The sequence below is a fragment of the Schistocerca nitens genome, chromosome 6 (assembly GCF_023898315.1).
Source record: "Schistocerca nitens isolate TAMUIC-IGC-003100 chromosome 6, iqSchNite1.1, whole genome shotgun sequence".
Taxonomy (NCBI): domain Eukaryota; kingdom Metazoa; phylum Arthropoda; class Insecta; order Orthoptera; family Acrididae; genus Schistocerca; species Schistocerca nitens.
Genome location: NC_064619.1, coordinates 166,192,523 through 166,205,134, shown reverse-complemented (window position 1 = coordinate 166,205,134; position 12,612 = coordinate 166,192,523).

Below are 12,612 nucleotides of genomic sequence, written 5' to 3'. Positions count from 1 at the left end.
CTGCAAAAGGTGGATATACACTGTACTAGTGCCGACATTGTGCATGCTCCGTTGCCTGTGTCTATGTGCGTGTGGTTCTGTCAGTGTGATCATGTGATGTATCTGACCCCAGGAATGTGTCAATAAAGTTTCCCCTTCCTGGGACAATGAATTCACGGTGTTCTTATTTCAATTTCCAGGAGTGTATTTGTCCTCTAGCCATCCCTGCTTAGCCATTTTGCACTTCCTGTCGATCTCATTTTTGAGACGTTTGTATTCCTTTTTGCCTGCTTCATTTACTGCACTTTATACTTTCTCCTTTCATCAATTAAATTCAATATCTCTTCTGTTACCCAAGGATTTCTACTAGCTCTCGTCTTTTTACCTACTTTTTCCTCTGCTCCCTTCACTATTTCATCCCTCAAAGCTACCCATTCTTCTTCTACTGCATTTCTTTTTCCCCATTCCTGTGAGTTGTTCCCTTATGCTCTTTCTGAAGCTGTGTACAACCTCTCGTTTAGGCAGTTTATCCAGGTCACATCTCCTCAAATTCTCAACTTTTTGCAGTTTCTTCAGTTTTAATCTACAGTTCATAGGCCGGCTGGAGTAGCCGTGCGGTTCTAGGCGCACAGTCTGGAACCGAGCGACCGCTACGGTCGCAGGTTCGAATCCTGCCTTGGGCATGGATGTGTGAGATGTCCTTAAGTTAGTTAGGTTTAATTAGTTCTAGGTTCTAGGCGACTGATGACCTCAGAAGTCCCATAGTGCTCAGAGCCATTTGAACCACTTTTTTTTTTACAGTTCATAACCAATAGATTGTGGTCACAGTCCACATCTGCCCCTGGAAATGTCTTACAGTTTAAAACATGGTTCCTAAATCTCTGTCTTACCATTATATAATCTATATGATACCTTTTAGTATCTCCAGGCTTCTTCCGTGTATACAACCTTCTTTCATAATTCTTCAACCAAGTGTTAGCTATGATTAAGTTATGCTCTGTGCAAAATTCTACCAGGCGGCTTCCTCTTTCATTTATTACCCCCATTCCATATTCACATACTACGTTTCCTTCTCTTCTTTTTCCTACTATCGAATTCCAGTCACCCATGACTATTAAATTTTCATCTCCCTTCACTAGCTGAATAATTTCTTTTATCTCATCATACATTTCTTTAATTTCTTCGTCATCTGCAGAGCTAGTTGCCATATAAACTTGTACTACTGTAGTAGGCGTGGGCTTCGTGTCTATCTTGGCCACAATAATGCGTTCACTATGCTGTTTGTTGTAGCTTACTCGCACTCCTATTTTTTTTTTATTCATTATTAAACCTACTCCTGCATTACCCATATTTGACTTTATATTTATAAACCTGTATTCACCTGACCAGATGTCTTGTTCCTCCTGCCACCGAACGTCACTAATTCCCACTATATCTAAATTTAACCTATCGACTTCCCTTTTTAAATTTTATAACCTACCTGTCCGATAAAGGGATCTGACATTCCAAGCTCCGATCCGTAGAACACCAGTTTTCTTTGTCCTGATAACGACATCCTCTTGAATGACCTGACTTAATTCGTTTACGACGGCGTGACCGTCACAATATCGTTGCAACTGCGTGTTTGTAGTCTGTCCTTAATGTAAACCTGTTAGTTTCTGGTTAAGTGCCACGGTCGTTCAGAGAGCACTGCCAGCGCCATTTCTCTTTACTCTCCGACTCCGTAATAATGAATAGACAGCAATGTGAAGAGTTTGACATTTCCTGCATCTGACGAGGTAAGCGATCGAACAGTACTAAATCACCACAGCAAATACTGATCGTAGGCACTCTGATTAGTCCCTTGACCAGCTCTGAGATATCGATCCTGAACTTGCAAATAGTCAACAGATGCTGGTAATGATGATCGGTGGTGAATGGCAACGGTGGGCGGCGGTCTATTACCGACCACCTTCATCATAATCAACTGGATAAAACGAAATACTTAGTGGGCCATTTTTCTTGAGCCATCCCTCTTCGAACTGGTTCTCTTGGCCCGCTACTAATTATTCTCTCGTGCCAACCTCCTCAGCTCACGAGTAGAAGAATTTTTGTTTATCGTATCCCAATCTCTGTCTTCCCCTATAGTTTTTACACTCTATAGCTCCCTCTAGTAGCATGGAAATTATTGCTTAATCTCTGGAGACATGCCCTGTCACCCTGTCGCTCCTCCTTGTCAGTGTTCCTTTCCTCGCAGAATCGGCGGACAGCCACCTCATTTCTTATCTTGTCAGTACATCTAATTTTCAACAGCTTTCTATCCCACCACATCGCACAACCTTCGATTCTCTTCTTTTCCTGTGTTCCCGCGGCACATGGAAAGCCCATGTTCAGGATCTTGTTCAACGACTTAATGCTGCCATTTTTACTATTAGAACGGTATCTGAAGTAAGTGATACTACAACACTAAAAGTGGTCTACTTTGCTTATTTTCATTCGCTTATGACGTATGGCCGGCCGCTGTGGCCGAGGGGTTCTAAGCATTTCAATTCGGAACCGCGCTGCTGCGGCTACGGTCGTAGGTTCGAATCCTGCCTCGGACATAGAGTGTGTGATGTCCTTAGGTTAGTTAGGTTTAAGTAGTTCTAAGTCTAGGGTACTGATGACCTCAGATGGTAAGTCCCATAGTGCTCAGAACCATTTGAACCACTTTATGACATATGAAATTATATTTTGGGGTAACTCTTCCATTATCAAAAGGTATTTTTTGCTCTGAAACTGGCGGTTCGCGCAATAAGTAGGGTTAGTTCGCGAACCTCTTGTCGACCTTTGTTCATTATATACATACCTATCTTCTTCCTTACTGCCTTCCTCGTTGACAATATTTACTCAGATAATACTAGGTAAAGATCCAATCTGAATTTTGATCGCACCTCCTTGATTCTTGTGCAGATAGGCGTACAGTATTCTCCTGTATCCATTTTCAAGAAGCTACCATAAAAATGCAAAGATCTTAGCACTAATTCACGCGCTTTCAAATCTAAGCTGAAGTCTTTCCTCATGGCTCATTCCTATTCTGTCGAGCAGTTACTTGAAAAATCGAGCTGATTCCTGTGTTATTGATGATTGCGTTTACATAAACATATTGACTGACGTCTTTTTAGGATTCATTAACATGTTATTTTATCTGTTATTACTTTCCCGTTTGCAATTTCATGTACTGACACGTACCTTGACGATGGAGATTTGCTCCTCAATTTGGTCCTACGGAACTAGTCGTGTAAAATTTAAATAAATAAAATGATTTTTATTACCATACAATGTTTTGGTCCAGTTGTGCATTCTCAGATACTTCTCCCTTAGATTGAGACCGATCTTTTATATTTCCAGATTTGTTTTGCTCAGGGATGCCCTCTAGATATGCCATTCGTACTTTATTTGGAAGGAAGCAGAATTACTTAACTACTTCTACTTTCTGACCACCTATTTTGCTGCTAAGTAAACTCTTATTTCTTCAGCCCCTCATTTCTTTCGTCTTTTTTCAGTTTACTCTCGCTCCATAATCTGTACTCATTAGATTATTCATTTCATTTAACAGGTCCTGTAATTATTCTGCACTTTCACTGAGGATAGTAATGTCATCAGGACGTCTTATCATTCACGTACCATGAGTTTTGATCCCACTGCCGAACCTCTCTTCTAAGACTGAATTGTGGGGGTGAAAGACTACATCCTACTGCCTTACACAGTTTCTAATGCGAGCACTTCATTATTGGCCGTCCAGTCGTATTGCTCCTTCTTGGTTCTTGTACGTACTGTGTACTGCCCCGGAACGTAGCCCTATTCGTCTCAGATTTTCGAACCTACACTATTTGACATTGTCGGATGGTTTTCCGAATCGACAAATCCTATGAACGTGTCAATTTTTCTTAGGTCATGTTTCCAATATGTTAACTTTCCTAAAGCTAAACTGACCTTCATCTAACAGATCCTCAATTTCCTTTCACATTCCTGCGTACATCATTCTTGTCAGCAGTTACACACTCTGCAGAGCATCGACATGTTTTCCTGGCCTGCTCGATCAGCGGATCTGCCCCAGTCAAGCACATACGGGACATCATCAGATGACAATTCCAGCGTCATCTACATTAAGCATTAACCGTTCCTGTATTGACCGACCAAGTGCAATCTGACAACTGTCACCTGTACAACACAATGCAAGCACGTTTGCATGCTTACATTCAACATTCTGGCAGTAATTAATGTACCAGCATTTCATATTTGCAATGGCTTACCTCGCGCTTGCATTAAGCTGTGTTCTTGCATTGTTCATCATTCACATATATCTACACAAATGTTTTCACGAAATTTCGTTACTCTACATTTATTATTTTTTGGTGTTGCAATATTTTTTTCCGTCTGTGTAACTACACAGCGGACACGTCGGAGTACCGGAAATAAAAATAAAATCGAAATAAATAGCAGCCGTTGTAGGAAACTTGCTTCTTTCAAGTAATTTCATTGTGCTGACTGGCATGTTGTACTTAACACATTTTAATGTTGTATTTATCCATCTCCTTTGGATTTGTTTTCTTCCTTTATTAAAATCTATAATTCAAATCTAAAGAGACAATTAACGCAGTTCACATTAGCGCAGACGTTTTTCGATAGGACACGCTGCCATCTTCATAACTTTCAAAATGAATGACACACATTCAAAAATAAACAATAAAAGATTTCACAGAGCTAAAAAATAAAATAAGACTTCTTTATTCCAGTTCAACAGCCCTCCCCGTTCGTCAGCAGCTTAGCCGTACCCAAGAACGTTCTCCGGTATTTATGGCGACCTCTGACGCCCGACATTCACCAGTTATCACAGCTCTCCACACATTTATTTCCCTTGGCCGTCGATAATATAGGGTACTTCCAGAGGCACACATTTCCAGTTTTATGTATTTCCGGGACAATAAGAGTCTCTACGAGGTGCAGGTATTGCCTGCTGACGTCATGGAAAAGGAGTGGTTAGCTATTTTGGAACTATTAGAGTAGAAGACTGAAAGGGGTTCGTAAGGTTTTCTATCTAACAAGAAAAAAAGGATGGAAAACAATCTTTCGTAATTTCTTGAATAATTTTTTTCAAGTTAATATACAGAATCGATTGGGCTGTTTTTATACTGTCGGACTATCGGACGAAATTATCTAAAAAATCCCGACGATTACGAGGGTAAATAAATGCGACAACCATCGCACGATCAACTTAACATTTCACACATCTAAGTTACTGACCACAACAACACACAGAAGAAAGGAAAAGACAATTAATTTGTTAGGTGACCATCAGTTTAGGTTACGGATAGGTAGAAACACCATGGTTGCATTTCTGGCTTCGAACTAGATTTTAATGAAGGATATACAGAGAAGAGTAACGATAGATTTTAAAAGCAAGCTGTATCAACAAACAAAACTTAAAGTACAGCGCTGAAATTTTGAGATTCATGTAACACCAACAATAAAACGTAGGTAAAACGCAGCAGTGTAACAAGATAACATCAAGGATAAAATACCACAGATACATTGAAAAGTCCCTAGATTATTGTGCCTTGTTGATTACTTAAAAGTAACGGGTTCACCAAGGTCCTCTGTGATACATTAAAATCTCCTCCTAATGTTTCTGGAACGGGGCATGACAGTACACGAATCTTAAAATACAAACGAAACTCGCCTCATCACCGGTTAAAATAAAAGGCAGGTATTGTGCGAGACCCAGGTCTGCCCTCAGCTCGTCGTATGAAAAACACTGAAGTGAAATACGTCGTATCGACAGCTGTGTTCCGCATCTGTGACACACTGCTGGCTGTTCGCGACGTAAGAAAAAACCGTGTGTCATTGGGCTGTGTTCCTCTGTAGGCCTTACAAGATCTACTTCTTCAGTGGTCACAAGAAGATACGCCACAGTCGCAGTGAAGGTTAACAGACCGCAGTTTATTATTCCTCACTTACCGCCACTGATCCTCTCAACGACACATGGTTTTCCAGTCCACGTTTTTGGAAACAGCCTGTAGAGGGACTGAACAGCGAACAGGAGCTGAAAGGTAACAAGTCTTGGCAGCCGTATCTGCGAGTTCACTGTCCCGGATTCCTGTGTGCCCTCGACCCAACAGAAAATTATTTCCTTTTCTTGTCTTATCTTTACAAGAGGAGGAGGATGTCCTTTATTTTTTGCACCACCCTATCCGAGGGCACATCTGATCAGTAGCAAAAAGGACACTGGGGCTCTGGCATCTTGCCACGATGGTGTCCCATCTTCGTCACAGCCCTCAGGGTAGTGGACAGTTTCATGTAGTAAACGGAAGCCAAATCCTGAAGACAAATTTGGTCAACGAGACGGAGCAGCCAGGAAAGTCTTCCTGCTTAGACTTATCAGTGTAAATATTAATAAAATCCTGGTGACGATTTAAATACGAGGTGTGGCTAGAAAAAAACCGGAATAGTACTGGTGAAACAATAAAACGAATGCAATAAGGCTGAAAGTCGCGTGGCCTGTCACGTGACTCTCGCTCCGCCTACTGCTCGAGTTTCATCTGCCTCCTGCACTCAGTCTGCCCGTGGCGTCTGTTTTAAGTAGTTGACGTTTTGTCTGTGCGTCGGAAAATGTTGAGTGTACAGAAAGAACAGCGTGTTAACATCAAATTTTGTTTCAAACTAGGAAAATCTGCAAGTGAAACGTTTGTAATGTTACAACAAGTGTACGGCGATGATTGTTTATCGCGAACACAAGTGTTTGAGTGGTTTAAACGATTTAAAGATGGCCGCGAAGACACCAGTGATGACACTCGCACTGGCAGACCATTGTCAGCAAAAACTGATGCAAACATTGAAAAAATCGGTAAACTTGTTCGACAAGATCGCCGTTTAACAATCAGAGCAGTGTCTGAGTTAACAGGAGTTGACAAGGAAAGTGTCGAACAAGTTTACCGATTTTTTCAATGTTTGCATCAGTTTTTGCTGACAATGGTCTGCCAGTGCGAGTGTCATCACTGGTGTCTTCGCGGCCATCTTTAAATCGTTTAAACCACTCAAACACTTGTGTTCGCGATAAACAATCATCGCCGTACACTTGTTGTAACATTACAAACGTTTCACTTGCAGATTTTCCTAGTTTGAAACAAAATTTGATGTTAACACGCTGTTCTTTCTGTACACTCAACATTTTCCGACGCACAGACAAAACGTCAACTACTTAAAACAGACGCCACGGGCAGACTGAGTGCAGGAGGCAGATGAAATTCGAGCAGTAGGCGGAGCGAGAGTCACGTGACAGGCCGCGCGACTTTCAGCCTTATTGCATTCGTTTTATTGTTTCACCAGTACTAGTCCGGTTTTTTTCTAGCCACACCTCGTAGTCATAAAATTTAGTTTTGAAACTATAGTGTGGGGTGCAACGTTTCCTCGAGCCATTCAGTTAAAAAAGTAATCTCAGTCTCTTTAGTATCGAGGGGGATCGCCTAATCCAAGCGTAACTTTGAATCACAATATCCTCTATCTGCAATAACTTGAGGCTCTCTTTCGCACGGATCCCAAACGGCCTCGTTGCCCATGGGCAGTTACGAAACAGAGGTTTCAGTGCTGACTGGGTAATGGAGATGGATGCTGGCGGTTTTGGAACAGACAGAGTTCTATACGGTTGGCGTACCACGAAGTGAAGCGGCGAACAGACAGTGGAGGCTAACCTGGCTCTGCACTCAAGCTGGACTCTCGTGTTAGGCTCATTGACAGCCTAATACGATCGTAGAGAACTGCATCCGGCTTTTTGAGGTTGCCTCCAGCATTATGAGGTTGATCCATAAATCTGGCGTCTGTATTCTAGTCGGGGTTACACAAGGGCTTCATAAAATTGGTGCACACATGCTCTGTCGGCTCCAGTAGAGCTATGACTGGCACATTTGAGGATTTTTAAAGTCCTGAGGAATCGTAGTTTCAGGTTTTTATATTGAGCATAGACAGGTATGGAAGTGAAACACTGTCGATAAACAGTTTAGACGAGAAGATAACAGAAGCTTTCGAAATGTGGTGCTACAAAAGAATGCTGAAGATTAATTGGGTGGATCGCGTAACTAATGAGATTGTATTGTATAGAATTGGGGAGAAAACAAATTTGTGGAACAACCTGACTAGAAGAAGGGATCGATTGAGCGGAGAGGGAGACCGAGAGAACAGATGAATACATTAAGCAGAGTCAGAAGAACGTATTCAGAGGTGATGAGCTTTGCACAGGATATGGTAGCATTGAGACGGCACCAAACCAACCTTCAGACTGAAGACCATAACAACAATACCTACTGTTTAAACCTTGAATGATGTGATTGAACGAAGTTTCCTAAATCTGTGACAGACATTGTCTCCTTCAACCAGGAGGGCAGTGTTGCGAACCTTACATTTCGCCAAGTCAGCGATGTATTTTTTTGCCATATGCAAAGCTTATAGTTATTTCATAATTAGTATTTCTTTGTAAAGTTTTATTCTTGATTGCTTTGTAAGAAGTGAAGTCGCTGCTTTGTCGTCTCCTTTTTTTCTTGCTGTAACAGTCAAGTGAAAAGGTCCTGCAGAATTTGTTGTCGTAATGTTACGCTGAAATAATAATCATATGTTCAAAACACGTCATGTCTTATTTAGCTGAAGACGATTACAATCACATTCCACGGATCAAAACTTTGTGTATCTTTCCATCCTGTTAAGTACACTGGAAGTGGCCGGTTTGGTGACGCAACGATCGCGTGCTACGTCATAGCATTTAAACATTTACATGTCGAGCCCGCACTCTAATGTGTTTACGAAGCACGATTATTATCATCGTTATCTTGCGAAATCCTTCACTGCAATGAAACTTAACATTAATCCCGTTTTATGTCACCAGGCTTCCAACTTCCCAACGACAATACCTGTCATTGTATTGCCCAAGCGCCTGGTAAGGAATATATCCTGTGGAATGAATTCTGGTCGTCACTAGAGAAAATACATCACTTAATAATGAAGTATGTCATTCTGAACTGTTTAACAATTTGAACATTAATTGCGCTCTTGCAACAAACTATGTAATCATCAATAGACACTTCCGGGCTAAGTTGCCGTGGTCGATCTGTAGAACTTCTTCTCCCTGACGTTTCGTTCTCAACTACGGAGAACATATTCCGAGGTGAGTCGTTGACTCACCTCGGAAGATGTTCTCCGTAGATGAGAACGAAACGTCAGGGAGAAGAAGTTCTACAGATCGACCACGGCAACTTAGCCCGGAAGTGTCTATTGATGAAGACGCCGGCCGTAAAAGCCTACATGGAATGAAACTATGTAATGCTGATTATCCTGTTTAAAATCTTAAAACAATACGTAACTATCAAACTTAGTATCCCCGAAAAAGGACGCAACATTACAGACTGACACTGCGATAGCTACTGGAGTTATTACGATCCTTCCCTGAATGTAAAATCAAGATTGAAATCCTTTCGTTCTATAGTTTGGGAAATCTTCTGTCACCTGTGTTTCATCAAAAAGTTGAAAGGCACTTGGAAATTTGTGGTAAGGTATTATGGGACCAAACTGCTTAGGTCATCGGTCCCTAAGCTTACACACTCTTAATGTAACTTACACTATGGACAACACATGCCCGAGGAAGGACTCGAATCTCCGAGGGGGGGGGGGGGGGAAGGGGGGGGAGCCGCGTGGACCGTGACAAGACGTCCCTTGAAGGGTACTTTAACAAGCTTTACGTTATCAGGTCGTAGTCGGGTGCAGAACACAAGTTACAGACAATGCAGAATCAGTAGAGAGAGAGAGAGAGAGAGAGAGAGAGAGAGAGAGAGAGAGAGAGAGAGACTGGTTTTACTCCTCCAGTTTGGTAGAAGGGAAATCAAAACCAGCCCTTCCCTCTGCCGCACGATAGCGACGGGAAGCTGAACACTGGCTAAACTCAGCCTTAACTGTCTCACGAAAGTCAGTCAATCTCCGAACGATGTCTCCGGCACCGTTACGATACATCTTTGCTGTCGTACAGCTACTATTGGTGGTCATGAGTTTCGCCTGGAAATTCTTCTAATGGCTTTCCATACATCATTTTCCGGTGCCGATGGAGTTTATCAACTCTCGCAAGACCATCTATTACTCCCTGGAATTATTCTCCGCACCTTCGAGCCAACGGCCTTGACCCCAGCGGTACCATCAGTTCCCGTCAGATCACTGAAGTTAAGCGCTGTCGGGCTCGGCTAGCACTTGTGTGGATTACCGTTCGTGTCTGCAGAGTGCTGTTGACAAGTGGAGTGCATTCAGCCCTTGTGAAGCCAATTGAGGAGCTACTTGCCTGAGAAGTAGTGGCTCCGGTCACGAAAACTGACAACGGCCGGGACAGCGCATTCAGTGAGGCCTGTGCGCTGAGAATGACACGGAGGTCGGTCGGTACTATTGGACCTTCCGAGGCCTGTTCGGTCGCAGTCATCTTTCCCATCGGCACCCAGTAGGTTGAAAGATTTTCATCCACAGAGCACCGATGGTACCTTTGCACGCCCAAGAAAAGACAGACATTGGGATAGATCTAGCGAATAATTGATTATGTATGTTTCAATAGCTCCTCCGAGGTAAAAAAGTTTGCACAGGAGAGGAATTCGTGGCGGGACGCATCAAACCAGTCAGTAGACTGATGACTAAAAAGCTTCCGCCTTCGTGCCCCTGAGGGCACAGCGACACTCATAATTCCAGCAAGGGACAGACTGCCTGTTAGGTGTTCTTGATGACTTGGGAATAATAATAATAATAATAATAATAATAATAATAACAATAATAATAATTGAACCTCTGCGACATCGTCTGAGGCAGAGGGTCAGGTAATAGGCAGAGGGAAGGAAAGAAGAGAGAGGCCCGATTCGTTGGCCACGGGCCGCTGGACAGCCAGTTGAGTTTTTAGTTGAAGTGAAGGTAAAATAAAAATTGTGATTTGTGAAGATATTAAAATGCAGTGGGCCAGAAGCAGCCAAGGCCCCCAGGCAGAGAAAAGGTAATTCAGTTTTCCCAACGTAAAATATGTACTTTTGACATCAATGTAAGCAACTTCCAAATATTTTAAAGTATCCTGAATGAGATTTTCACTCTGTAGCGGAGTATGCGCTGAAATGAAACTTCCTGGCAGATTAAAACTGTGTGCCGGACCGAGACTCGAACTCGGGACCTTTGCCTTTCGCGGGCAAGTGCTCTACCAACTGAGCTACCCAAGCACGACTCACGCCCTGTCCTCACAACTTTACTGGTAGAGCACTTGACCGCGAAAGGCGAAGGTCCCGAGTTCGAGTCTCGGTCCGGCACACAGTTTTAATCTGCCAGGAAGTTTCAATTTAAAATATATTGTACAACTATGCCCCTTTTGCTATAATGTAACATGACTACAAGGAGTACCAGTCCGAGGTCGGTGATGGATTCATGGATACGTAAAGGAAACGTGCATGTTAGTGCCTACAGTCGCGATTTATTCATTTTACCAATTGTCTACCCGTTCGGTACACAGTACCATCCTCAGGACATCCCTTGGCAGACAGTCGTCACGCTTCCTTTGCAAGTAGGTGTGTCGAGTACTGCAGCAAGCGTGACGACCGAGTGCCAGGAGATGGCCTACATTGGACGGCGTTCCACCGACAATATGTCAGGAATATGTGATACCTAAAGACCCAGGCCAAATTCAAAACCCGTGAACCATGGACTTTTGCATGGCAGGCTGGTTTGTATACCTCAACGAAACGGACAGCCATAATGTAGATCCAACGACATGTATTGAGAAGCCTGACAAACATGTAGTTCTTTAAGAGGGGCGTGCAGCTTTTTCAGTAGTTTAAGAGCCAACAGTCCGGATGATTGATTGATTGACTGATTGATTGATTGGTAGGCCTTGTAACATCAACCAACACGGTCTTGCTGTTTTGGTACTGCGAACGGCTAAAACCAAGCAGAAACTACAGTTGTTACTTTTCCCAATGACAGGCAGCTATACTTCATATTTAAATGAGGATGACAACCTCCGATGTAAAAGATTCCTGAGGTAAAACAGTCCTTCATTCTGATCTTCGAGGGGGATCTGCTCAACAAAACTAGCACACTACGGATCAAAGCGTGGAATGTTACATTCTTAGCCGGGTAGACAGGTTAGAAAATCTGAAAATGCGGCGGGGCTTAATGAAGTTCGGTCGGAGGATGAATAGGACTTCCAGTCAAATGTGCACAGTCTTGTAATTTCAAAACAAAATAGAGGTGATGCAGGAGAAGGTCTAATAATGAATAAGAACACAGGGATGAGGGCAAGCTGCTATGAGCACCATAGTGAACACGTCGTTCAACTGAAAGAATCTATGATGAGATTAAAAAATTATTCAGATAGTTAAGGGAGAGGAGAACTTAACTGCGATAGGTGATTCGAGTTCGGCAGTAGAAAAGGAAGAATAGTAAGTGAACATGGACTGAGGGAAAGGAATGACACATGAAGCCACCTGTCAGAATTTTGCAAAGAGGCCAATTTCATCATCGCTATCACTTGATTCAAGAACCATGAAAGAAGGCTGTGTACTTGGAAGAAACCTGGAGTCACCGAAAGATTTCAGGTTGATTATATAATGGTTAGACAGG